The sequence below is a fragment of the Puma concolor genome, chromosome B1 (assembly GCF_028749965.1).
Source record: "Puma concolor isolate L17-30 chromosome B1, mPumCon1.1.hap2, whole genome shotgun sequence".
In the NCBI taxonomy this organism is placed as follows: Eukaryota; Metazoa; Chordata; class Mammalia; order Carnivora; family Felidae; genus Puma; species Puma concolor.
Genome location: NC_141670.1, coordinates 21728601 through 21756535, shown reverse-complemented (window position 1 = coordinate 21756535; position 27935 = coordinate 21728601). Strand labels below are relative to the sequence as shown.

Here is a 27935-nt window from a genome sequence, read left to right as displayed (position 1 = left end):
TTGATCCACAAACACATAGCCTACAGTATCACTGCTTCCTTTTTACTTATTTAAAATGATAACAGTTCCACGGTTTTTTCTTGATAGATTAAGTAACACATGCCTATTGAAAATTTTCACAATCTGAAAAAAGAAAAAAGAAAAAAGAAAAAAGGAAGAAGAAATAAAAGGGAACCGAAATTATTTTTTCCTCTGATATTGTTTTAGCTAATGAAATTATTTAGTTGAAACTGAAATTATTTATCATGGCATTAATCACAATAGAAAAAAAATGGATAGCCAGCAAAGTCCCCATCTTTCAGGAATTTATAATGCAAAACTATGTGCCCATGTCTCTGGGTCAGCCATTTGTCACTCAGGAATCTAGTAGAAAATCAATCCAATTGGCCTAAAATTACATTAACATTATTTAAGATATTAAACTAATTAGATAAGAATGACTGTTTAGCTCCAAGCTAAGTCCTAATCATTCCAATAGAATTATCTGCCATAAGTAATATAAAGAGATCAAAATATAGAATAGATAGCAAAGACTTTTTACTATTAGTAAGTCACAAGTCCTAGGAGAAAGGGTGGGAGCCTAGCTTGCGGCATGATTAAGGCAAAGATAACTCCTCTAACTTTTATATTTAACTAATTAGAAATTTAAATGTTTCATACTCAAGATTATTAATCAAACCGGGGGCACTTGGGAGTTGAATTAAACACTTATAAGGAAGATAGAATTATTCTGAATCATGCTTATTCTAAATTAAATATTTTTGTTACACGGGTTCGGCTGAGACAGATGTGTAAGTACCTCTAATCACACTGTCGTTGGACCTATGTGAACATTGACTTCCATCCCTACCAAATCTTTTCTTTATCTGAACATTAAAGACACATTGCACAGGTGGGCAGGTGAGAGCTGAGCATAAAACTGAGTCAGAGAAATCCCCTAAATTACTCTTCCCAAAAACCAGTGCCATACAAAGGTGGATGGATGGAATTTGATGGCCAGCTGGGGAGTCGCTGCTTATTACGTGACCTAAGGCAGGTCAGAGATTTAGTTTTCTAGCCAATCAGAAGGAGGGTAATAACCTATTTTGTGAGAATATTGATAAATGCAGTGAGAAAATACACCAAGTACCTGGAACAAGGCAGATTTTGAATCACGTTTTGAGTTATTTCCATTCCTTTTGAAAATAAGAGCTACAACACTCTCCCATAAAAATGAAAATTATCGTGGGGTGCCTGGGTGGCTCAGTCGGTTAAGCGTCAGACTTCAGCTCAGGTCATGACCTCACGGTCCATGAGTTTGAGCCCCGCGTCGGGCTGTGTGCCGACATCTCAGAGCCTGGAGCCTGCTTCGGATTCTGTGTCCCTCCTCTCTGCCCCTCCCCCACTTGCACTCTGTCTCGCTGTCTTTCAAAAATAAATAAATGTGAATAAAAAAGGAAATTATCCAGCTGCTCCCATCACTGAAGGCTTTTAGAAAGCATCTGTAAGAAACAGTGTTACACAATGTATCATGTATACTAAAGCAACATTGTCCCTACCCTAGAAACCCTGTAATCCAAGGTTGGCATAGCTGATGAATTTAAAAAACCTAAGTACAAAGAGGATAGCCATTCTAGAGGCACTTTCATATGGCATCCTGAAAAATAGCATCCTGCCCTTAATAATGAGAAATTGTTTGGTTGATCATTCACCCTTTGCATGATACACATGTTAGAGAAATCAATTCATTAAAAAATAGATTGGGTGTTTATTGTGGGTTATTAATTTTGAAAAGCGATAATTACTAAAGCTAGTGGATGACTGTCCATAAAGAACATAATAGCATACCACCTGCTCCGAATATGTGACTTCGTACAAATGTGTATATGCATACACCTGCATATATAAATGTAAGTTTACATATTTATTTATATTCCAAGTATTTCTACAAAATATTTTATATGACTTATAAAAATATATATAATACAAAATAATAAAATATATATAATCAGAGAGAAAGAGACTCTCCCAGTAAAAAGACCGTGAAAAATTGTAAGCACATAAAAGCAGGCCTTAAAGTCCTAAAATCAGTTGCTAAACGTCAGTTGCTAATTCGGCCCTGACTTCCCTAAGGGTCAACAGAGGTCAAAATACAGAGGAAACACAGACTCCAGTATCCAAACCGATCATAAGACTGGACATCTTGATTGCCTCCAAGAAGCAATGTTTATCCTTACACTGAGATTCAGTCGAAGTTTCTCTACTGAGGTTTCTCACACATGGGATACTAAAGGACAAAGTGGACAATGCAACAGGAACTCTTAGAAAGTAAACTAGATTTAATTTTTTTTCAGAAACTATATTCTGAGAATACCACAGTGTAAGTCCAGTGAACTAAACCGAAATTGACTTTGTGGGGAAAATCCCCCGCAAAGAATGTTACTGGCCAAATCATAAAATAAAGGAGATAAAAAGACAAAACCCTCCTGTCCCATTTTCTCACTTGTGAAATGAGGGAAGTGGGCTACATCAGTTCTAAAGTTTTTGGCCCACCACAGACCTCCACGATAGCTACCCTGAATGCTTGGGTACTAATATTTATATTAAAAGAACAACAAAAATGTCATTAGTAAAGCTAAGAAAGGGGAACATTTGGAGAGGAAGAAATACCGTATCTTGGGTTGATTGGCAATCTACCATTTCTCTGAGCGAACTGTATGCAGAGAAAACTAGTTCCCACAAACTGGAGGCCTGTTGGCAGTGAGCTTTGTTTGAGTCATTCTAGCAAACATGGTGTTTTTTCACTCACTGTCAATCTTCTAAAATTAGAGGTTTTCACATTAAAAATGTGAATTTCTGGCTTTTATTAAAAGAGTTGGGGATATGCCTGGATAGCAACCATCAGCTGAAGCTGCATGGCCAAGGTCATACTCTAGTAGGAAGTCACATGTTCCTCGGCGTTCCTTACCATGAAATTAAGTCAGCTGACTTTCGTCATGGGACTTGTGCTATTTGCTTTATGTCACAGATTAAGGAGAACAAAACATAAAATATCTCATATCCAAATTTCCCTTTCAAAAGTGAAAAGATAACAGATGGATGAAAACAGCTTATTTCAAGAAAAATTAGACCTCACTTCTCAGTGGAAGTAAAGAAGATGGCTACCTAGTAAAATATGATAGTTGATATGACCTGGAAATGGGGAGACATTGGCCAAAAAGCACTAACTTCCAGTTACAGGATCAGTGAATTCTGGGGGTGTAATGTACACACCATGGTGATAATAGTTAGTCGTTGCTACGAGAGCTCTCAAATGTTCTCACCACAAAAGAGACATGATAATAATGTGTGGTGATGGAAGCGTCAGCCAAAGCTACGAGAGCAATCATTCTGCAACATGTAAGTGTATCAAATCAACATACTGTGCATCTTACGGAATGTATTATGTCAATAATATCTCAATAAAACTAGAGAAAATAAATTGCAAAGAATGGAAGAGGAATCTGAGATTAGGAGATCCTCAAGAGCTTTTATTAATCACAATGTATTAAACTTACTTGGATCTTGGGGCTTGTGAGTGGCTCAGTCAGTTACACATCCAACTCTGGATTTTGGCTCAGGTCATGATCTCACAGTTAATGAGTTTGAGCCCCACGTCAGGTTCTGTGTGAACAGCATGGGGCCTGCTTGGGATATTCTCTCTCTCTCTCTCTCTCTCTCTCTCTCTGCCCCTCCCCTGCTCGTTCTCTCTGACTCTCTCAAAAATAAATAAACATTAAAAAAATTATAAACTTTCTGGATCTTGAGTCACATAAAGCAATTATAAATATTAAAAATATGATCTGTTGGGTACATCTACCCGACTCTTTCACAACAGTTACACAGTACCCAAAGGCATTTCTGTTTTATATATAATCTTATACAATAACTTATTTAATATAAAACACCATACTTTGGTTTGACAGGTTGCCTTTACTTCAAAGTATCCTGGAACAACTGAGAAAACAACCAACGATGGTATTTCCAAGAGAAAAGAAAATTATCTTAAAAATTGAACTAATTTCCAGAAACTTATCAGTATATAATTTTCTTAAGGTTTACTCGCATGTGAAAAAAACAAATCATATTTTTTTAAGTTTATTTTTACTTATTTTGAGAAAAAGAGAGACAGCACCAGTACGGGAGGGACAGAGAGAGAAGAAGAGACAGAATCCCAAGCAGGCTCCATGCTGTGAGTGCAGAGCTGGATGCAGGGCTCGAACTCACCAGCCAGGAAATCATGACCTGAGCCAAACCCAGAAGTCAACCACTTTGCCTGGGTAGTTCAGTCGGTGGAGCATCCAATTTTGGCTCAGGTCACGATCTTGCGGTCTGTGAGTTCGAGCCCCACATTGGGCTCTGTCAGCACAGAGCCCGGAGCCGGCTTTGGATTTTATGTCTCTCTCTCTCTCTGCCTATCTCTCTCTCTCTCTCTCTCAAAAATAAATGAGCATTAAAAAAAAGCCAACCACTTAACTAACTAAGCCTCCCAGGTGCCTACAAATTATATGTTTTTAATTATATAAAAATATTACAGATTCAGGTGGGGCAACATGTTTATGGGTTTATAAACGCAAGCACATTAGGCTTAATTAAGCCATTATTCTAGCAGCATGTACTGGAGCCTTACTACTATATTTTAATCATATTAAATTCATTAATATGAGGTTGAATATGAACTCTATAATAAGGAAGATTGAAACCTAGCTACATATAATAAGCTGGGTCTGCAAAAGAAAATTTTTAAGGTTAGAAACAAGTGCTTAACAGACCTGGATTTAGAAGTTACACTTCGTCTTGCCTGGAGTGAATCTAGTCCTTGTATCGTTTATGTTAATTACAGAGCTGCTAATCATACTGGGAAGAATACAAAAACCAAATGGAAAAATCATTCAGGATATAAAGTAAGTTCTGATGAGGAGGAAGTGCAATATTGAATTAAAAGCAGCAACCACACACCTGCTGAGCCTCCGGTGTGTAAGCACAGAGGGGCTCATCAGTTTGTGATTGTTCACTCATTTGAACACACAAAATAGGTTTCATTTCTCTGCATTCTTCTGATACACTACAAAGGCCGAGGAAAAATGCTTAGAAGAACAGTAAAAACAAAATAACCACAAAATTCGTAAGCACCGCACGCAGCAACATTACCACAGAGAACATGAAGAACAACAGTTTGTCGTCCAAATTGTGAGCAGATCTGTGCAAGCGCTCTCACCAAAGCTGAGGGGCACGATCAGGCAGCAGGGGCGTCTAAGAAGGAAGGGCCCAGCTTCCTGGCTCTTCTTTTCCCAGTATTCTCTTCTTTCAGTGGTAAGTTCAAGATACAGTAAAACTTCAAAAACTGGACTAGAATCCCTCATTAACTGCTGGGATTTTTTTCCCCTACTAATTTGGGGGGACAGTGTCAAATCACACATCCATATGCACACACATTCATACTAGATTTAATTAAACAAATGCATAAAACGTTTGTAAATATACCTTGGACTCAGTATAAATTTAACCTCAGGGGTGCCTGGGTGGCTCAGTCGGTTAAGCGTCCAACTTCGGCTCAGGTCGTGATCTCGCAGTTCTTGGGTTTGAGCCCCATGTCAGGCCCTGTGCTGACAGCCTGGAGTCTGAAGCCTGCTTCAGATTCTGTCTCCCTCTCTCTCTGCCCTTTCCCCACTCGCACTCTCTCTCTCAAAAATAAATAAATATTATTTTTTTTTTCTAATTTAACCTCGAACGCTGTGAATCTTTCACATTCACATTTGTGTAGTAAACGCTGATCTACAGAGTGAGACTAGCTTGCAGTGCAGCCTAGCTCTAGCTCGTAGAGTTAAAAGAGGCTTAAGTTCAAATCCCGGCTTTCCCACTTGCTTGTTAAATTAGGAGCCTTCATTGTATTCATCTGTATAAAATGGGAATCATAATTTACCTCCTAGGGTTGTTATCACATTCGGAAGAAACCATCCATGTCAAGCACATTGGAAGTGGGCACTACACTATCACCAATTCAGTTTTCCTATATAAACTCTTAAAGCAAGTGTGTGTGTGTGTGTGTGTGCACGTGTGTGTATTAGAAATCTTTTGGTAAGGCAATCTAATGCAGATTTTGTTAATGAATGTACTCTAACCTGCAAATGCAATTCGTTCTAACACCCTATTACATAATTCTCTCTTTTTATTTATTTTTTAATGTTTATTTATTTTGAGAGACAGACAGAAGTGAGTGGGAAGGGAGCCGAGAGAGTAAGAGAGAGACAGAATGAGTGGGGGAGGGGCAGAGGGAGAGAGAGAATCCCAAGCAGACTCCATTCTGTCACGTTTCATGAACCGTGAGATCATGACCTGAGATGAAATCAAGAATTGGACGCTGAACCGACTGAGCCACCCAGGTGTCCCTAATTCCTTCTTTTTCACAGTGTTATTTTCCTACTTCACCGAGAAGCAAGTGCCTACCACCTGATAAGAGAAGCTGAGAATCAGATGGGGCTGGGTTTGAATTAGCTGAGTGACTGAAAGTTACTTAAATTTTCCTATTCTCAGCTCTTTCTTACTTGGAATAATTCTTGGTAGAAAGATTAAAGGGGTCACTTGACACAGAGTAGGACCCAAAATAAATCGTAGCTCTTATCAATATTATAATCTACGTAGTTATTCAATCTTTACATTAAATTTTTTATTACAGTACTCAATATTTAATTTGTATCATAAGTGAGGCTTAACATTAATAATATTTAAAGGATATTTTTAAGTCCTTGAATAAAATGGCTTCACTTTACTACCAATTTCCGTGATTTAAAAGATAAATGAATTTAGTTAATTGGAAGAACAAAAGCTGTCTAGTTTACCAAATTATTGACGTTTGTTGAGTGATGTGGCCTCTTGGGTGAAAGAGAAATGTTAACAGATAAAAAAGGAACATGTGATACTAAGATATTTAGGGAAATGCATGTTGTCACATGTTGATACTCTGGAGCCCTGGTACTCTTCCATGAGATGCAAACACAGGAATCATTTTTCCATCTTAGACATGCTCAGACATGAAAATAATTCAAAGCATAATAGACGTCCTTTTCCACCAGGATTGAAGAATCAGAATGACAAAAACATATTTTTGTAGAAAGAGTGTAAAATCATTATTATATTGTTCAGCCTATTTCAGAAAGAACCAACACTCCTGCCGTGAACTCCAGCAACAATAGATTTTTAAATCAACAGCTGGTTAACGTTATAAGAATGAATCATGGAGCAGAAGTGACAGCTGGATAGGATCCAGGGAGCCCAAGAGATACTAGAGATAATTTTGGCATTTTAAAGGGAGACTTTCTTGAGTGCCTCTGACCTGGTGCTACATACATCTTAATTTAAGGTGACAGATAGTGTGATAAAAAACAAAGTACAATTATAATTTAAACCCAAAGGATCTAGACAAATACAAGTGTCTTAAAAGGTGGTGTATTTTCCAATCAGGCAAAGCATTCACTTCACCCGAGATCTCTTGGTTAAATCCTGGAAATATCTAGTGTTCCACTTAGAACCGTTTAATGTTTATTTTTTTTTTATAAGGAATAAATTGGATCTGTTTTATGGTCAAGTTAAAACAAGACTTCTACCTAGAAGCTTGACAGGTAAAGCCACACCAATCTTTTCAGCTTTAAAACCAGTCAAAAAAAAAATCTGTTTTATGCTTCTCAGACTAGACAACAAAGTCATGAGAGGTTTTCCCCTTCAGATTTAGTGTAAATGTCCCCACCTGACACACACAAAAGCCGAACTATCAAACGGAATGATGATACTGGTGTTCAACACCTGCATTTCAGAGCCGCCAACAAAGGGAGACGGAGACTTTGGCCTACACACCTGTCGGATGGGCGGATGCCTTTCACCTCTTCTGCTCCTGATGGGTCCCCGCAGGACAGCAGTGGAAAAACACACTCTTCAAAGGGTGATGCGCAGAAGAACAGGCGAACAAAACTTCTGCATATTCGGAGGTTTATGTGCTGAGTCATAGGGTTTATCTGGCAACATGCTTGGAAGGAAACTATACACTAATAGAAAAAAAAAAAAAAAAGTTTAGTTTGCTCCTAAACAAAAATGGGGGGAGGGGAAGGCAAATTTCTAAAAACACCAAAGGAAGATAAATTATTATTTAAAGGATTCTAAATGTATGACATTCGGTAGCAGGTATGGTAGCTAATTTTTATGTTATTACTAGAAAATGTATCAAGCATAAATACAGCCTCTGTATATTTCTGGAAAAAGAATTTTGAAAAACAGTTATCTTATGAATACCAGACACGTATGTAGTTTATAGTCTTTAAACACTTATTTGCATACTTAATTTAATGTCGTATGTATTCGTATCATTTTAAAAATAGTATACAATTGCTTTAATCTACTCTTTTGAAACCTTGAGGTGATAAATGGATGAGTCACTAAGAAATGAACAGGTACAGAACCTGTTTGGGAAATGTTTAACCAAGCTGCTTACAGTAAGAGAAAAATAAAAATTCTAATAATTGTGTAACTCAAAGTATCACATTATAGAAAATCTGAAAGATTTCACTTGCAATACCACTTAAAATAGCAGTATGTGTAAAAGATAATAAAGTATTAGGACTTTGTATATGTTAAAGCAATTGGGACTTAATTACATCTAAAAATGTTTTTCAAACACTGGGTTAAATGTCTATGTCACCAAACAATAAGACGTCTTTAAAGCATTTTAATTTATAAAATAATTATTTCAAATTACCCTATGTATCTAAAAGGATTTCACAAAACAAGATTTTTGAGGAGCTTTAATAATGATTTGGATGCACAGAATTCTTTTTTTTTTCATCGATTAAAAAAATAGGGATATTCAGGTACACCACCGTCATTTCTAACACTGCAATTTGTTTCAAGGCTAGAGGGGGGAAGCTAAAAGTTTGTGTGCATTTCTGATGACAGATGCGGACAGGAGCAGAATCTCTTTGGAGTTTCTGGAAGATGAAAAACAACTTTCTTTCATGCTCTTTTCTTAAGAGAGAGAGAACAGATTTGTGAAGCTACCACCTAGCCAAATATCAAGCTCTGGAATTCTTCCCAAAAGTTGTGACTGGGTAATGTTTCTATTCAAATGAAGTGACTTAGTCATTTACGTATAATTACCATTCAAGAGAGCAAGTGCACATACGAGACCAGAACGTCTCCAGAACAAACCACCCCTCCGTGGCCATCCTCCTAACCCGTGCTTGAACTTTGGCGGTACTTAAAACTCAAGCTGGATTGTCCACTACCTATAAATGAAGCTGAAATGTGCCGACTGTGAGGATAAGTTTCGAGGAAGCTAATAGGTTTTAGTGTCTGAAACTTTCGGTAATCTGGCTTTAAGTGTCATAGGTCTTTCAAGGTGGATTCCATCTGTCCTATAAAGTTATGTATTGAAACATAATGCATCCCTTTGATCTCCTTTGTAAAAACCCTATGAAGTCAACAAAATGCCCCCATTGACTCAACAGCCAGATCCCCAAACTGTTGACATGAAAGATTTTAACACTTGTAAGTGTTAGTAAACAGTAAGGCAGCTATGTGTTGAAAGCCTCTCAATAAAAGGAGTTGGTGATAGGCTGAGTCTTGCCACAAGTACAGACTGTCCTACTAATATTTTGTACCAAAATCAGACAAAAGAGCATGGTTCAAACCAGAATTAGGCTTGGTAATGTCCATTCACATACAACCCCTAAGCTATTCCCTAATAAAGTATTTATATTTTATTTCCGAATCATTTGAGTTAGTGGAAAAAAGTATTCCAGCAACATAGATTCATACTATGGTAAAGAACATAAAGAATATATACATGGATGTGGACTTACGTATGTATGTATTTTTGTTTGTTTATAATGTTACGTATTTGTGTATATATGTATGCACATATTCAAGGAAGGTGCATAGAGGGAACAGGGTGCAGACAGAATTATGTTGGCTTTTTCAGTCAGAACGATCCAAGTCCAAATATTGGCTATTACTGCTGAGTAGCCTTGATAATTTTTCTTATCTTTAAAAATGAATAAGTATTAATACCTACTTCACTGATTGTTAGATTGAGATCAGCAATATTAAGCACTTAGAATAGTAGCAATCAACAAATACTATTTCTCTTTTCCTTCCCCATATCATCATCATACCCAGACTTGAGTACAAGTTTTTAATCCAATTTTAGAATTTAATTAGTCTGCTATTTCAGCATTAACCTATGTCCTCAAGTTCTTGAGACATTGAACACAGACGCAGTAGGCTCTTATTGAAAGGCAAGGGAATGTGGTCTGTCTCAGGTTTGCAATTCCCTGCTGATCTAACAAAGCAAAATCTTGTTCCTCCTTCAACAACCTGGTCAGGTGTCATATCCTCTATAAAGACTCCCACAATCCTGCTGGGCAACAATAATTAAATGTTCATTTCTCTGTTCTCCCAAATCTTGGCTCATACTATTATCATAGTACTTATTATATTCCATTCTACTTACTTTTTGTCATGCTGTTATCATATTATTAAATTGCATTATATTTACTTCTTGTCCTATCTACTTTCTCTCAGAGAAATTGAGTTCCATGAGGTTGGGATCCAGGTCTTAGCCTTCCTGATGGGCTTCCTGATGGGCTTCCTGATGGGATCATCATGTAGCACAGAGCCTGGTAGATAGAAACATACAACAAAAAGATAGAGGGAAGCAGGAAAGGAAGCCAGAAGGACTAGTTCCCTACTTTTCTTATACTGTGTCTTTGATCATGGACTCAACAACAAGTAAGGTTTAAAAATAAATAATTCCATTAACTGGAAGAATCAAATAGTTCTAAGTCCTCCCCAATCTTGAAATATGATTCTATATTATTTCAGCATCTCACTTGTGAGCTGCCTCAAAGATCTGCAAATTTTGTAACACCATCTAGCCAAGCATATGACAGATGGCTCTGAGATCAGCACTGTATTTTTGTGTGTGAACCAACAAACATTCTATGCAGGTGGCATCTGTGTACACATATTAGAAATGCTAGAGGCTTTAAGCTTGCAAACCGAGCCCTAAGTGAGGAAATGCATATGCCATGTGAATTTGTATAAGCACAAGAGCCTTTTACCTAATTCAAAATTAGTACTCACGTATAGCTGTCCATTTACAGATTTACTCCCTCTTCTCAGCTAGCCAGTCTTACTCACATTCCCTTCTGGGTATAGCTTTTTCCTAGACATTTCCATTTATACACACATATACACACGCACACACATCTATGCACCTACATATACATAAGTGCCACTTTCTCTCAATCATCTTCCACAGTGATTGCCACCGAAGTGATGTGCCTAACGCTCAAATCTGGTCATTTTGCTTCCATACCACAACTTCTACATCATCAATGATAAAGTCAAAACTAACTGTATACCAGTCATAAGCAAATTACCTTCCACTTACCAGTTATACCAGGCTCCCTTGGGTCTCTATTCTTCTGCACATATTTTTTCCAAATACTAAGTTGCCATTTTCATGCTTCTCTTATTTAAAAAAAATATTTCCTTTCCTCTCTCTCTTTTTTCTTTCTTTTTTTTTTTTTTTTTTTTTTTTTTTTTTGGAGAGGAGAGAGAGAAAAAGGGCACAAGTGAGCAAAGAGCAAAGAGAGAGAGAGAGAGAAAGAATCCCACAAGGGGCAGAGAGAGAAGTGGGGCTCGTACTCACCCGATATGGAACTTGAACTCATGAACTATAGGATCATGACTTGAGCTGAAGTCAGATGCTTAACTGACTGAGTCACCCAGGTGCCCTGCTTCTGTTTTCAGGTCAACTGTCAACCTGTCTGAAAAACTTCCAATGACAACACTTTCTCCCTTGCCCACTGAAGAGTTGGATGCCCGGCTACTCTGCCCCCAGGACACCCTGTGTAGATGCATATACCATGCCTCATAAACTGTACTACATTGTTTACATATATACTTGCCTCACAAGATTGTATGCTACTTGAGAATGGGAATGAAGTCTTGTTCATTAATTGTATACTCAGCACCTAGAATCCTGCATGTGCTTATTTATTTGTTAAATAAGTAAATGACTATATGGATACTATCTATAAAGTATTCATAATAACTTCATAAGGACATCCATGGAATTTCAAAGCTTAAAACAAACACTAGAAGATATCGTTGAAACATTGGGGATCAGAACTAAAGAAGTCGGCATAATAGAGTGGGATTAGTCATACACAAAACAATGCTTGACATTATGTCACATTATCTCCTCTTTTTTAAATGTTTATTTATTTTTGAGAGAGAGACAGGGTGTGAGCGGGAGAAGGACAGAGAGAGAGGGAGACACAGAATCCACAGCAGGCTCCAGGCTCTGACCTGTCAGCCCAGAGGCCAACGTGGGGCTCAAACTCACCAACCACTAGATCATGACCTGAGCCGAAGTCAGACACTTAACCAACTGAGCCACCCAGGCACCCTATGTCATATTATTTCTTTAAGTAAGATCAAGTCAGTTTGAAACCTTTATACAGAGGCATAGATTATATATATATTATATATAATATAATATATTATAATATAATATATTATATTATAATTATATTATAATATAATATATTATATACAATATAATTATAATATAATACAATATATTATATATAATATAATTATAATTATAATATAATTATATATAATATATTATATATAAATATATAAATAAATATATATACACACATATATATGTATATATATATATATATATATATATATATATATAATCTGTCTTTCTAACCAAGTACCCCCTTGAGACTCCCAGATAGTGCGAGAGCACACATGGCACCCATCGGCTGGCCTGCATCTTCATTCCGGGAGCAGGGCGGTAGGAGATGGAGCAAGCCCAGGAGCAGAGCACAAATGTAGCTCCCCAGGACCGTGGTTTCCGGGCTGCCGGTACTAGTGTCATAACCACAGGCTCATCAGACCCTCTGGAAAACTTGGAGCCTCAGCCTTCAGAGCAGCGGGTGCGCTGTGTCGCCCAGCAGCAAACGTTGGCACGTAAACCCCTCATCGTCTGGTTCTGCCCAAGAAGTAGTTCCTGAGTCTCCATCCACGCCGTGGAGCTTCACCCATCAGCCTCAGACTGACAAGAGTAAAGAATTCGCCAGATTGTCATTTTGTCCCAAGCCTGATCCAGCCAAGGTCTGCTGTTTTTGCCTTCCCGGAAATGGATCACCACACAGGAAAGGAAGCAAGGCCTCGGCTCCTGCTATGGAAAGAAAAAGAGACGGTCCAGGTTAGCCAGGACATGAGCAAGAGAGCTGACCTTGGCTAAGGGGCTACTCCTGAGACTTTGCATCTTTAGGGAGTGATGGGGGGAGAAAAACGAAAAAAAACAGAGCTAGTCAAAGTTTATTCACAGCATGGAGAGCAGAGTATAAAGTCCAGCAGCTAACGGGCTGTGTTATGAGCTAACACATTTACATGGGTTTCGGGCTTCATCCTGACGGTAAGATTCTAGATTGCCCACTTTATCTATGCTTGGTTTCACAAGTTTCCAAAGTTCTCATGTTTCCTAACTTTAGTTTTTTTATTGAGGGTCAAGTTCTCCAGGACAGCCATCCTCTCTTGCTGTCTTCCGTTCTTGCTGAAGAAATCTCAAACCCCTGTCTGTGGTTATTAAAGGGTATGTGGCACAACAATAATCTGTAAGCGGGAAGAAACTATACATCATGTAGTCCAGCCCCCTCTTCCTTCAGGTGAAGGAAGAGAAGCCAGTTGAAGCTAAGTTGCTTGTTCTAGGTCATTGTATCCATTTAATGGGATACATGGAACTTTAGTCTTTAACTCCTGATCACCTCCATGACACCTTGCTAGTTTCACTGCCACTAGCAGATTAGGAATATTCTCGTGTTTAGAATTCTCCCTATTATTCTAAGTTGCTATGAGTAAAGAAGCTCCCCCATTAACTTACCTTGAATGTGTTCAAGCATTTCTTCCTTCATATCTGTATTATTTTTTTGACTTGGGATAAGAAATGGGAGAGATTAGGTTTGAACGTAAAGCTGTACTCCTCACTGGAATTCAGACATGTCTGGGTACACTGCAGCATTTTCTGGAACAAATATACAATATAAATTGCCAATTTCATTTATTCAACAACTATTTACTGAATACCTACTATGGGCTACACACTGTGATAGGCAGATACATAAACACACACACACACAAATGATATACATAAAGATCTATAGTGTGCTAAATGCTGTGAAAAAAGTCACGAAGTTAGGGATTAGCTTTGGGCAGGAAGTTACACTTTATGTCAAGCACTAAAGGAAAACAGGCATTTTCTTACAAGACGTGAACATTTACAGAACTGTGCTCAGGAGACTGTGTTTTGTTTTTGGATAAAGCTTTCCCTACCCCTTGGTGATTGGCCAATGCCCTTATTCTACATCAGTTAATGTGCTGCACAAAGGTAATTCTAATTATTGGTGACCAATTAAGTAGTGCTCTACTTTCTTATTAAATATATGGTTATTCATTCACTTAGACAGCCCCTATGTTGCCTTTTAAACCACATCTTAGCAAGGCTAGACCAACCATCATCCAGAAGGATGAGCAAATTCTTCAGTGTCCACATTCCTCTTCCCTGCTCTGGATCAGAAATGGTTCACGTACTTAACTCTCTTTAATTATTTGTTGAAATGAGCGGAAGTTCTAGCTAAATTCCTGCCACTGCTTTCAAGTTTCTGGCAGGAGCTCGCACTTACTCATACCCTTGACGGGAGATACTTTTCATCTATCTGGAAGATTGAACACTGAACAAATGAACAATCTGAGGAGAAATGAACAGCAGGGTTGAACAGTAAAGGGACACTTGACAACCTCTTTAGTTATCTTCTACCTGTTTAGAGCCATCACAACCTCTGCAATATACGGGTGATGAAACATAAAATAGAAATAAATGTGAATTTCACATAATTTGAAGAAAACACAAGTTTCTAAAAGCAAAAGTTATGTAGATAATAATCATTTATAACTTAACAGTTTTCACTTGGGCATGCATGTTAATTACAGTAAGGAAACAATACAGCACATGATTCACAGTTCTTCAACCATAAAGGGCAACCCATGTGACTCCAAAAGCTATCAATAGATTGCTATTGCTTCTAAGAAGATAAACATAGAGAGCTGTGGGTTTGTTTTTTGGTTTTTGGTTTTTTTTTTTTTTGAGACAGAGAGAGTGCATGTGCATGCCAGCAGGGAGCAGAGGAGACAGAGAGAAAGAGAGAGAGAGAGAATCTCAACCAGGCTCCACACCCAGCACAGCACCTGACATGGGGCTCGATCCTGTGAGATTGTGACCTGAGCCAAAATCAAGAGTCAGTCACTTAACTGACTTAGCCACCCAGGTACCCCAGTTTGGATTTTTTTATATATGTAATATGGTTTAAATAAACTAGTACTTCACTCTAAATACAAAGTCAGGACTAGCACACCAGAGGCAAGGAAAACAAAAGCAAAAATGAACTCTTGGGACTTCATCAAACTGAAAAGCTTCTGCACAGTGAAGGAAACAATCAGCAAAAGTAAAAGGCAACCTACGGAATGGAAGAAGATACTTCCAAATGACATATTGGATAAAGAGTATCCAAAGTTTATAAAGAACTTGTCAAACTGAACCCCCCCCCCAAAACAAATAATCCAGTGAAGACATGAATAAACACTTTTCCAAAGAAGGAATCCAGATGCTTAACAGACACATGAAAAGATGCTCAACATTACTGATCATCAGGGAAACACAAATCAAAACCATGATGAGATACCACCTCACACCTACCAGAATGGCTAAAACTAACAACACAAGAAGCAACAGGTGTTGGTGAGGATTCAGAGAAAGGGGAAACCCTCTTGTACTGTTGGTGGAAATGCAAACTGGTACAGCCACACTGGAAAATAGTATGGAGGTTCCTCAAAAAAATAAAAATGGAACTACCATACAATCCAGTAATTTTACTACTCAGTATCTACCTAAAAAATACAAAAATACTAATTCAAAGGGATACATGCACCCCTATGCTTATAGCAGCATTATTTACAACAGCCAAACTATGGAGAGAGCCCAAATGTCCATTGAGTAATGAATGGATAAAGAAGTGTGTGTGTGTGTGTGTGTGTGTGTGTGTGTGTGTGTGTTTGTATTGGAGTATTACTCAGCCATCAATAAGAATGAAGTCTTGCCATTTGCAACAACATGGATGGAGCTAGAACATATTGTGCTGAGTGAAATAAGTCAGTCAGAGAAAGACAAATATCATATGATTTCACTTATATGTAGAAATCAAGAAACAAAACAGATGAACATATGGGAATGGGGACAAAAGAGGAGAAAAGGAAACAAAACACAAAAGACTCTTAACAATAGAGAACAAACTGAAGGTTGATGGAGGAAGGGGGGTGGGGGGTCCACTAGATGGGTGAGGGGTATTAAGGAGGGCACTAGTGATGAGCACTGGGTGTTGTATGTAAGTGATGAATCACTGAATTCTACTCCTGAAACCAATACTGCACTGTCTGTTAACTAAAATTTAAACAAACAAACATAAATAAAGTCAGGACCAACAGCATAAGACACAATTCAATTTCTACAAACATGGTCCAAAGTTTTGAATCACTTAAAGCACTGTTTCCCCCACTCACCTGATAACTGCAGGTCATTATAATTCTTCAGTTCAGATTCCAAGCATGAGACAGGAAAAGAGCAATAAGGATAGGAATAGAATCAGGCTTCAAGCATTTCTGTGACAAAATGAATTATGGAGTAAGAAGGAACATAGATTTACCCTCATGGCTCTGTAGTTGACATAGTGACCCAGAGGCTCTTAAGGGTTTGTCATACTATGAGAGTTACCAAATAAAAAGCTCAAGTGATTTGAAATTATATTCGGATTTTTTTCTTAGTAAATTCATTTGTAGGTAATTGAAAAAAAATATTCAGAAGAGAATGGGTTTCTCAAAATGCATTTAAGTAGCCATTCCAGTACACATAGAGTTTTAGCCAGTATGTTGAGTTTCCATTTTGTGTTTGATGCCTTTCAGCAGATTGTCAATCACTAATAAAAAATAAAAAATTAAAAAAAAAAAAAAACGTGGCTTTGTGGTCTAATAAATACTGGTGACTTTTTAAGATGTCAATTCTTAAAAAGGGGGAAACGCAAGATTATGTATGTTCTAAACATACACAATTTAAGCAGGGGCCCCTGGGTGGCTCAGTTGGTTGGGCATCCGACTTCATTCAGCTCAGGTCATGATCTCACAGTTCGTCAATTCGAGCCCCGTGTCGGGCTCTGTGCTGACAGCTCAGAGCCTGGAGCCTGCTTCGGATTCTGTGTCTCCCTTTCTCTGTGCCCCTCCCCACTCATACTCCATGTCTCTCTCTCAAAAATAAAGATTAAAAAAAATTTTTTACATAAGTAAAAATAAAAATAAATTTAAGCAAATATATTTTCTTAGCAATCACAAAGAACAGGGAAGAGAAACAACTTCTTGGAAGAGGGGGAAAAATCCATGAACTGAAGATGGGTTGTCAATCAGATGACCAATATAGTGTGGAAAATTTTCTAGTCATTGGGAAAAACTTACATATGTGTAGCATCTATAAAATAACAGATTATGGAGCCACAGCAAAAAATTTGTATGTGATATTTTAAGTTGTGAGTGGGTCTTCAATTGGTTGTCCCAAAATGTTGCCACCTAACCAATCAAGACCATCAGATAGGCTTCTGTGCCTGAGCATCTTCATTTGTTACAAGGCCCTCAAATCTTAACTATGTATATATTCCTGTGAGATATTTCATGCAAAAACCATTCTACTGTGGTCCACTACCTCTAAAATTTCAGCCCCAGGTGAGCTGTTGTTGAGTCCCAGGTGTAGAGAAAAATCCGGTTCTTCACTTTCCCAAACCTCTTGCAAAGTTTCCCTTTAAGCTCTATTTTATGCTAAAGAAATTCCCCATGTTTTAGGTCAGTACAAGGTCAAACCAGAGGTGTACTTTGTAAATAAAAGCGTGACCCATAAAGTGATTTGTTTCATTTTCCAGTGCAAACGTTATTTGAAGTAAAGATGATACATTTGTAATTGATATAATCTTTTACTCTGCCTCAGCTTTGTACATCGGGAGCTTTCAGACTTCAAGAGAGCGGTTTGCATGCTTCTACTTGCTCGCGTTCAAGGATCCGGATTCACTAGTTAACATTCTCCAGTCTTGGCAACTCTGTGAAGATTAACGGGTGTTGTTGTTGAAGAAAAAGTTATAGCAACAAATAGAAGAAAAGGAAATTTATGTAATTTGTACTTGCCTCATTAGATGGCAGCACAACATTCCAAAACCAAAGTCTTTAACATTTTGGTGAAGGATAGTCTCTCCCTTAGATGTTGTAAAAGAGAATGAAATGAGCTAAAATCAAGTATTTACATGAGCTCTCTCTACTGTACCTTGAATGTATCCATCTAAACTCTAGGGGCTCCTGGGTGGCGCAGTCAGTTAAGCGTCCGACTTCAGCCAGGTCACGATCTCCCGGTCCGTGAGTTCGAGCCCCGCGTCGGGCTCGGAGCCTGGAGCCTGTTTCCAATTCTGTGTCTCCCTCTCTCTCTGCCCCTCCCCCATTCATGCTCTGTCTCTCTCTGTCCCAAAAATAAATAAAAAACGTTGAAAAAAAAATTTAAAAAAATAAATAAATAAATAAATAAACTCAAATATAATGTTTGAAAACAGATCTTACATCACACAAAATTATGTTTATGTTCATTCATTCAAAACATATGCATTGAGTGCCTACTAAGTGGCAGAAACTATTCTAGCTACTTCAGGGATGCCTGGGTGGCTCAGTTGGGTAAGCATTTGGCTTTTGATTTTGGCTCACAGTTTGTGGGATCGAGCCCCGAGTCAGGCTCTGCCCTGATAGTGTGGAGCCTCCTTGGGGTTCTCTCTCTCTCTCTCTCTCTCTCTGTCTCTGCCCCTCCCTCATTTTCTCTCTACATAAACAAACTTTAAAAAAATAAAATAATCTAATTTTTAAAAAGACCTAGCATATTCATGGTTGCTGACATTTTCATCTGGGTGCAACCTGAGTTTCATGCACATAGATCTAACTGGAGCTTGGAGATATGTATGGTTCCTCTTCACTGCAATTCTTTCTGAAGTTTTCCTTTTTGAAGAAGCCATATTTTACTTTTCCTCTTTTCTAGTTATTTTTGGAATAGAGCATCAGCATTTCCTAGAAACTGCTTAAATATGTGCGTCTGTGGTTTTGTCTTACATATAACACTACTCTAAACTAATTTGGAGGGATAGAGTATTGTCCATGGATAGAACTGTTGTTTCCAAGTCCAAAACCTCATTTATTTTGCCAGATATAACTCAGTCTGTTACTATTTCATGTGATTTATAAGGACCAATAAATTTTGTTATTCCATTTCAATAAATTCTTGCCTGTCTGCATATACATACAAGCATTACACCTTTCACATACATGTCTATGCATAATAGAATAACAGAATTAAAAATAGAAATTATCTATACCATTCCAACACTTCTGGAAGGGATTACAAAGAAACTTAATAGTATCAAAAAAAGAGTAACACATCAACCTTTTTAAAAATATACTGAGAAACTCACAACACCTCTTGGAAATCCATTTCAGCATCTCACAACTCTAATCCAGCCACTCGACAATTTTTCTTTGCCCACTGGGCACCGACTGCATCAGGCACAGGGAAACAAAGATGAAACGAAATATGACTCATGCTCCTAAGGAGCTAATTGTTTAGTGATGTAGACAAACACACAGCTTGTTTCAGAACAGGAAGATATGTGCTAAAGTTAAGGCATCAATAAAATGTTGGTGGATCCAGGATCCGGGAAACGCTTCACAGACAAAACAGCAGAGAATTGAAAATTGAGTTTATTTGGCAAGGAAGGAAAGTGAGATTCTTGATGCAGAGGTTAAAAAAAAAAATACACTAAGAATTTTTAAAAGAAAATGATTTTCTAGGAGACCAAGATAATTTTTATATGTCTGAGTCTTGGGTGTGGGGAAAGCAGGGGGATTTTTTTTTTTTTTTTGTAGAAGATATTCAAGGAGAACATGTTTGCAAATGACATATTCATAAATAAAGGGCTAATGTTCAAAATATATAAATAACTTATACAAATCAACACCCCCCAAGACAAATAATCCAATTAAAAAATGAACACACATTTCTCCAAAGAAGACATCCAGAAGGCCAACACCCATATGAAAAGAAACTCAACATCTCTGATCATCAGGGAAACGCAAATCAAAACCACAGGAGATATCACCTTACCCCTGTCAGGATGCCTAAAATCAAAAACACAAGAAACCACAGGTGGTGCTGAGTTGTGGAGAAAAAGGAATCCTTTTGCACTGTTGGTGGGAATGTAAACTGGTGCAGCCACTCTGGAAAACAGTAGGGAGTTTCCTCAAAGTTAAAAATAGAACTAGCCTACAATCCAGTAATTGTGCTATTGGGTATTTACCCAAAAAATACAGAAACACTAATTCAAAGGGATACATGCACCCCTATGTTTATAGCAGCATTATTTACAATAGCCAAATTATGCAAGCAGGCCAAGTGTGCATCGATAGATGAATGGATAAAGAAGATGGGGTGTATACATACATGGAATGTTATTCAGCCATAAAAAACAATGAAATTTTGCCATTTGCAATGATGTGGTTGGAGTAAGAGAGTATAATGCTAAGTGAGATAAATCATTTAGAGAAAGACATAAATACTATACGATTTCCTTCATATGTGGAATTTAAGAAACAAAATAAATGATCAAAGAAAAAAACAGAGAGAGAGAGAGAGAGAGAGAGACTCTTAACTATTGAGAACAAACTGATGGGGAAGGTGGTAGGGAGAGGGGTGAAACAGGTGATGGGGATTAGGGAGTGCACTTGTCCCGATGAGCGCCAGGTAATGTATGGAATTGTTGACTCACTATGTTGTGCATCTGAAACTGATATAACACTGTTACCTCTACTGGAATTAAAATTAAATTATAAATTAAAAAAAAGAAAATGTGCATTCAATGAACATTTACCTGGCTCTGACTGAACGGTGCTAGAGCTAAAAGAGAAGTTATGTTAAAAGTGGCCATTCCGGGTTTATTACAGTAGACAGTATAGCTTAGTGAGAAAACTGAGTGACTAAGACTCCCTGTGTTTGAGCCCCACTTACATTATTCACTAATTATGTGATCTTAGTTAAGAGGCTTATTCTCCTTGAGACAGAGTTTCCCTGGTCTGGAAAAGAGAGTGATATAATAGTCACCTCCCGGGATGTTGTACAGAATAAGTGAGCTAATCCATGTGAAGTGCTTATCTCTTTGCCTGCCAAATATGACTGCTTTGCGCCATCGTCATGCTCCATGTTGTACCCGAATTACTTCGTTTTGTCTGACCCACACTCCTGTGACATAGATGTCATCATTCCCATTTGCATATTAAAGAACTGGGTGAGGCTCAGAAACAAAGTTCCCATGGCCAAGATGATGCATTCTATTAAATGATGAAACCAGGAAAAAGAATTTACAATCTGGTAAAAGAAGCAGAGAAGCAAAGAGATGACTAGAGTACAGGATGATAAGGGTTATGGTACAGATTAGCACAAATTGTTGCATAAGGAAAGAGAAAGAGCCCTCTAACCCAGAAAGGAAGATTCCAGTAATGGTTTCCTGGAAGTGTCATGCTAGAATTAAGTCCTAAAGAATGACCTTATTGAAGAATAGAGGGAAGGCATCCCTCCCCTTAGAGTTATTGGCATTTGTTGAATTGTCAACAAGTCTGCATCATCTGGGTGCCATATATAAATTTGTTCTTACAAATGTCACTCTAGAAATGATCTGGAGAATGAATGGATTGCCAATGGGAGATTGAAGGTAAAAAGGCTAATGAATTAATTGCTATATGTAAGAGATGGAAGGTCCTGTAATGAGACAAAGGCAACACGATTTAGATTTAGCTAGAGTCAGAAGTCATTTTTCTGGTGGTGTTTTTGCCTGCGTAGAGCACCAACTCTTATTCCTTCCAGTTGCCTCATTTTCTAAGCCTGCAAACACAAAAATCAAAAAGCTACAGTGTCAGCACAAGAGTGGGGTGCAGATGAGTGAAGAGGGCTCGACCACGGAACACAAACTTCACCTACCGCAGCCATTCCCACCTGTTGCACTCAGCACTGGGGCCCAAACCTCCTGCAGGTCACCTACAAAACCTCCCAGAGTATGGAACAACATCCATATCCATGACCATGAGGATGTGCTAATGTCTGTAGTCAGGCAAAGCTATCATAACCACTGAGTGTCTTGCTCCTGTGTTGAAAGAGTCTATATTGAAAGAGGAAACACCGAAGTCGCAATTTATTTGCATTCGTATCCTTTATCATTAGTGACAGTTTAAAAAAATTTTTTTTAACGTTTATTTATTTTTGAGAGAGAGACAGAGTGTGGGTGGGGAAGGGGCAGAGAGAGAGAGAGAGACACAGAATGTGAAGCAGGTTCCAAGCTCTGAGCTGTCAGCACCGAGCCCGATGCGGGGCTCGAACTCACAGACTGTGAGATCGTGACCTGAGCCCAAGTTGAACCCTTAACTGACTGAGCCACGCAGGAGCCCCACGTTAGTGACGATTTTAAATAGCCTCCTCACAAATGAATGCTATGATGTTTGCAAATGTATGTAATGGTCGATGTCGCATCTCCTACAGGCCAAAGGTGTCCCCTCACTAACTAAAGGCCTACTTACTGTTTAATAAGTTCCCCACCTTGAGTCATATCTAAACCATATTCAGGCCTGTTATTTAATATATATGTTCTCTCTACTGGTGATCTCCAGCCTCAGTGTTGAGATATATACATAGAAAGGAAAATGTTTGCTCCTTTATTCTTATTGTTTTGTACATTAGTCCTTTTTTTAGAGATCTCAGGGATTTTTATTTAGTACTTCACCTGGTTAATAGCACAAGGTAACTAATATATACAATATATATTATATGTGCAATATATAATATATAGTAATCAACATATAATTTGTTATGATTGATACATAAAAAAAAGCTTCAAAGACTTTTTGAAAGTTAACAATCCCATGAATACGAATAATTTGTTAAAGACTGACCAGGCCATGAATCATTTGGAGCACACATGAGAACGAGAATGGTCCTTTGAGGAGAATGTTGTTGGTACCCAGTTGACTCCTCCTCACCATCTTCATGTTACTTCCAGGCAGTGAACCATCATTTTCAATTGCCTTGTTGCAACAGGAGATGTTAAGTATCCTATTAGTGTTGAAGGATGGCTGATCAAATTTTTTGGTTACTTCTGCATTACTCGGTAATTTTAGGTTGCCCCACAGGATCTCGTATCCCAAGAAAGACTTGGATTTCCTTGACCCTTTGGGTTTGTGACAGCCTGAGTCTCTGAATTTATGATTTTCTGGGGTTAGAACAATAGAGTTTCTTTAGAAGGTGAACACTCCTCCCCTTTTGATTACCTTCCCTACCCTCGTTTCAAGTTCTCATCTTTCAATTTTGTTTTCCCTCTGAACCCCCTCAGCCTCCCTGCAAGAAGTTTTCTTTGTGAGAGGTGTGTGTTTGAAAAAAGCGAAGGTGGTCTACCCAACAAGTTGCTAGTCAGATTTCTCCACTAGAAAGTTGTGACGGAAGGATAACAGTTGATACATTTCTGTGCTTTGATGGTTTCCTAATTGACAAGGCAATAATTCAACCTGTAATCACCTGATTGCATTACTAGCCAAAGACATTTTGTGAAAGCAGCACCCAGGTGAATTTCTTCTTCACACGGACATCTAACATAGCAAAATAGCTCGTGAGGTCTAGCAGTATGCATATAAAGTGTTGTTGTTTTAAGCTTCAAGTTTTCTCAGAATGAATTCCTTTGTTTCCTGGGTTTCTAATGAAAGATACACGAGGAAGTTGGATTTTTATATATAAAGTGAATCTTCAAAAACTTTTGGATTTGAAACACTGAAATTTTTTTATGTCGGCCCAAATTAATTTTAGATTTGAGAACCAGAATGCCTAAAGAGCATCACTGATGTGCCCATGAGAATGGAATAGCATGTATATTGGTAACACCAATGTAGATACATAATTAAAAATACAGCTAAAAAGCAGTCTACCAGCTCTTCCAAGATTTATTTTATTGAAGAAGCTTTGACTTTTTCTTTTCTTTTGTGACTTAACATTTAAACGATTATAGTAATCATACTCCTTAAGGGAAATGTGAGTAACAAAGTAAAATAAAATGAAGGATAAGGAGACTATATCAATTGGTTAACTGTATCAATGTTGCTCGTCTAGAATACGAGTAATATATCTGATAAAATCTAGGATCTTATTAATAGTATGATAGACAAACTGAAGTCTCTTTCATAGTAGACAAACAAGTATAAAGATGATCATGATTCAGTGCGATGAGAAGTTAAAATTACTAAAACTGCTATATTTAAGGCTTACCATGCACCAGATTCAGATTATGTCTGGAAAATTTACAGACATAAAATAAAACAACCTCAAAACAAGCCACAAAGTGATGTACCTGTTTCTTAGGGCTGCCATAACAAAACACCACAAAGCAGGTGGCTTTAAACAACAGAAATTCAGGGCGCCTGGGTGACTCCGTCCGTTAAGTGTCCAACTTTTGGTTTCAGCTCAGGTCACAAAATCACGGTTGTGAGTTTGTACCCCATATCAGACTCTGCACTGACAGTGTGGAGTCCGCTTGGGATTCTCTCTCTACCCCTCCCCACTCACGTTGTCTCTGTCTCTCCCAAAATAAATAAATAAACAATAAAAAAAAATAGACAACAGAACTTTATTGTCTTACAGATCTGGAGACCAGAAGTCCCAAATCAGAATGTCAGTAGAGCTACATTCCCTTTGAAACCTGAAAGAGATCATCCTTCCCAGCCTCTTTCTAGCTTGTGCCGGTGGCATCAATCCTTGACACTCCTACAATTCCTCATTAAAGATATACAGACGGCAAATAAGCATATGAAAAGATGCTCCGTATCTCAGGTCATTAAGCAATAACAAAACAATGACATGCCATTACCCACCTATTAGAATGGCGACAATCCGATACATTGACACCAAATGCTAGCAGTAATGCAGAGCAAAAGGAACTCTCGTTCATTGTTGGTAGGAATGCAAACAAGTACAGCCACTTTGGAAGACAGTTGAGATGTTTCTTAGAAACTAATCTACTCTTACCATTCGAGCCAACAATCAGGTCCTTGGTATTTACCCTAAGGAGTTGAAAACATACACACGCAAAAATCAGCATGTGGTTGTTTATAGCAGCTGTATTCCTAATTGCCGAAACTTGGAAACAACTAACATGTCCTTCAAAAGGTGGATGCATGGACCTTGGCACATTCAGACAATGGAATATTATTCAGCACTAAAAAGAAATGAGCTATCAAGGCATGAAAAGACATGGAGAAAACTTGAATGCCTATTACGAACCGAAGGAAGTCAATTCCAAAAGGCTATTTACTATAGATTCCAACTACCTGACATTCTGGAAAAGAAAAATTATGAAAACAGTGTTGGCAGAGGAGAGAAAGGAAGAACAGGCAGAACGCAGAGGATTTTTAGGACAATGAAATCATTCTGGATAAAACTGCAATGTTGGGCATATGTCATCACACAGTTGCCTTGTACAATTCCATAGAATATACACCACCAAGAGCGGGCCCTCGTGTAAATTGTGGACTTTGGATGATAATGTTATTCAATATAGGTTCATTGGCTGTAACAAATGAACCACTGTGGTGTAGGATGTCAACAGTGGGAGAGGTTATACATTATGTGGAGGCACAGGATATATGGTAAATCTGTGTGCCTTCCACCCAATTTTGCTGTGAACCTAAAACAGATGTTTAAAAAAAATTATGAAATAAAAAGGAAGATGATACAAAAGGTTAAAATACTGTTTATTTCATTGCTTATCAAAATTCATTTCTCAAAATCATGAGTAATATAGCTAATAGCACTTGTATAGTTTTTCCAGTTCATAAATACATTCTCAAGCTTTATTAACTTAATATTCACAATAAATTAACAAAACAGATTTATACCCATTTTGAAAATGAGCAAACTAAAGCATGGCGTAACATTTTTATAATATTCAGAAAATGCATCACAGCTATTGGTAACGAATTATGTCAATACCAAGATTGAAATTACTATTTGCAAGTATGTAAGTTATATGAATTTTAAGTGTCATTAATTCCAGACTTTTACGCTTTCAGAAGAGTCCATTATAATTAATCCTATGTTAAAGGTGATTCTAAGAATAAAGCTCAAATACCTAAAAAGTGACAGATAGCACTCAATTCATAGATGGAAAAGAATTTCACGTGTTTATTATTACATTTGATCCTGATATCAAGTCCTTTTTTTTATTTTCTGAGGTTTATTTATTTTTGAGAGAGGCAGAGTTCAAGCGGGGGAGGAGCAGAGAGAGAGGGAGACACAGAATCTGAAGCAGGCTCCAGGCTCCGGGCTGTCAGCACAGAGCCTGACACGGGGCTCGAGCTCGTGAACCGGGAGATCATGACCTGAGCCGAAGTCGGAGGCTTAACCGACTGAGCCATTCAGGCACCCCTTATCCTCATATCAAGTCTTTTAAAAAAAAGGGAGGGAGATTATTCCTAACTCCCTTCTACAATGAGAAAAATAAGGCTAAGTTTATTTGCTAAAGATCATACAGCTAAAAACTGGTAGAATCAGTACTTAGACTCACATTTTCTCACACCCAAATCTATACCCTTTCTTATATCCTCCTTCCTATAATTTGTAGGAGCACACAGATTACAGAACACCTTACCCAGTGTCTGGTTTGGGGAGGTACAGAAAGTGTATTATTAACTTCATGGGAAATATACCTTTAAAACTCAATTTTAGGGCTACCTGGGTGGCTCAGTTAAGTGTCTGACTCTTGATTTCAGTTCAGATCATGATCTCACAGTTCATGGGGTCGAGCCCTGTGTCAAGTTCTCTCTCTCTCTCTCGCTTTTTCAAAATAATAAAAACTGTAAAAATAAGTAAATAAACAAACAAATAAATAAATAAATAAAACACAATTTTTATCTCTCTCAGAATAAATAAATCTCTGTCTCAAAATAAATAAATCAATTAAAAACTGTAAAAAATAATAAAACTCCATTTTAATCACAGATTTCTTAGTTTGGAGACCTTGAGAAGACAGTAGGCCTAGGTTTTTAGAGACTGTTTTGAGTTCCCATTTAAAGAAAGTAGGAAACATGCAAAGGTTTCAAAGGCTATTGTTATCAGACTATTTAGCATGAGATGGTTAGAGTAGAAACAAAGCACAGAGAGCTTAGTGCCTGATAACAGAAGCGCTGAAGACAGCCATGGTTATATTGCTTAATATTTCTGTGTCGCTGTTTTCTCATTTGTAAGATGGGCTGCCTCCTTGGTAGTATTATTATTAAATATCTAAAAGTGCATGCAGTTAACCTAATCTAATGCTTGGCGTGTAGTAAGCGCTCACAAATGTTACCATGTACCATTGAAAAGGCACTCACATATTTGTTAGATTAAATTATCAATAAAAATAGAGAGAGAGCCTATGAAAGATCACTTCTAAATAACTAAAAGAAATAGGAGTGAAACCACAAGTATTTTAATTCTAATAGAGCATAGTTGAATTTTAAGGCTTAGGCTGCCTCTCATTTTTCTCATGTGGATTAGTACCAGAATTCAAACTTGAAACTTTAATTAGCCTTAGTTTCCTCTTTCTTTTCCAATATTGGAGATGAGAGAAGAGTTTCCCCTAAATTTCTCAAATTAAGGTGCATAC

At 37.7% G+C, this 27935-nt stretch overlaps 1 protein-coding gene across 14 annotated transcripts in view; it reads right to left on the bottom strand.

The window, feature by feature from the left end:
* Window positions 1-11601, bottom strand: part of LOC147581506 (uncharacterized) — a 237757-nt gene extending 226156 nt beyond the window's left edge. For 13 of the 14 annotated variants that reach the window (XR_015249977.1, XR_015249978.1, XM_086703285.1 and 10 more), the window contains exons 1-2: window positions 10517-10634; window positions 7870-8057 (exon numbers count right to left, since the gene is read on the bottom strand). The gene's annotated coding sequence lies outside the window, so the exon portion shown is untranslated. Of the gene's footprint in view, window positions 1-7869; window positions 8058-10516; window positions 10635-11458 lie in introns of those variants that run through there. The other variant, XM_086703287.1, reaches the window with a different exon arrangement.
* Window positions 11602-27935: the final 16334 nt, after the last annotated feature.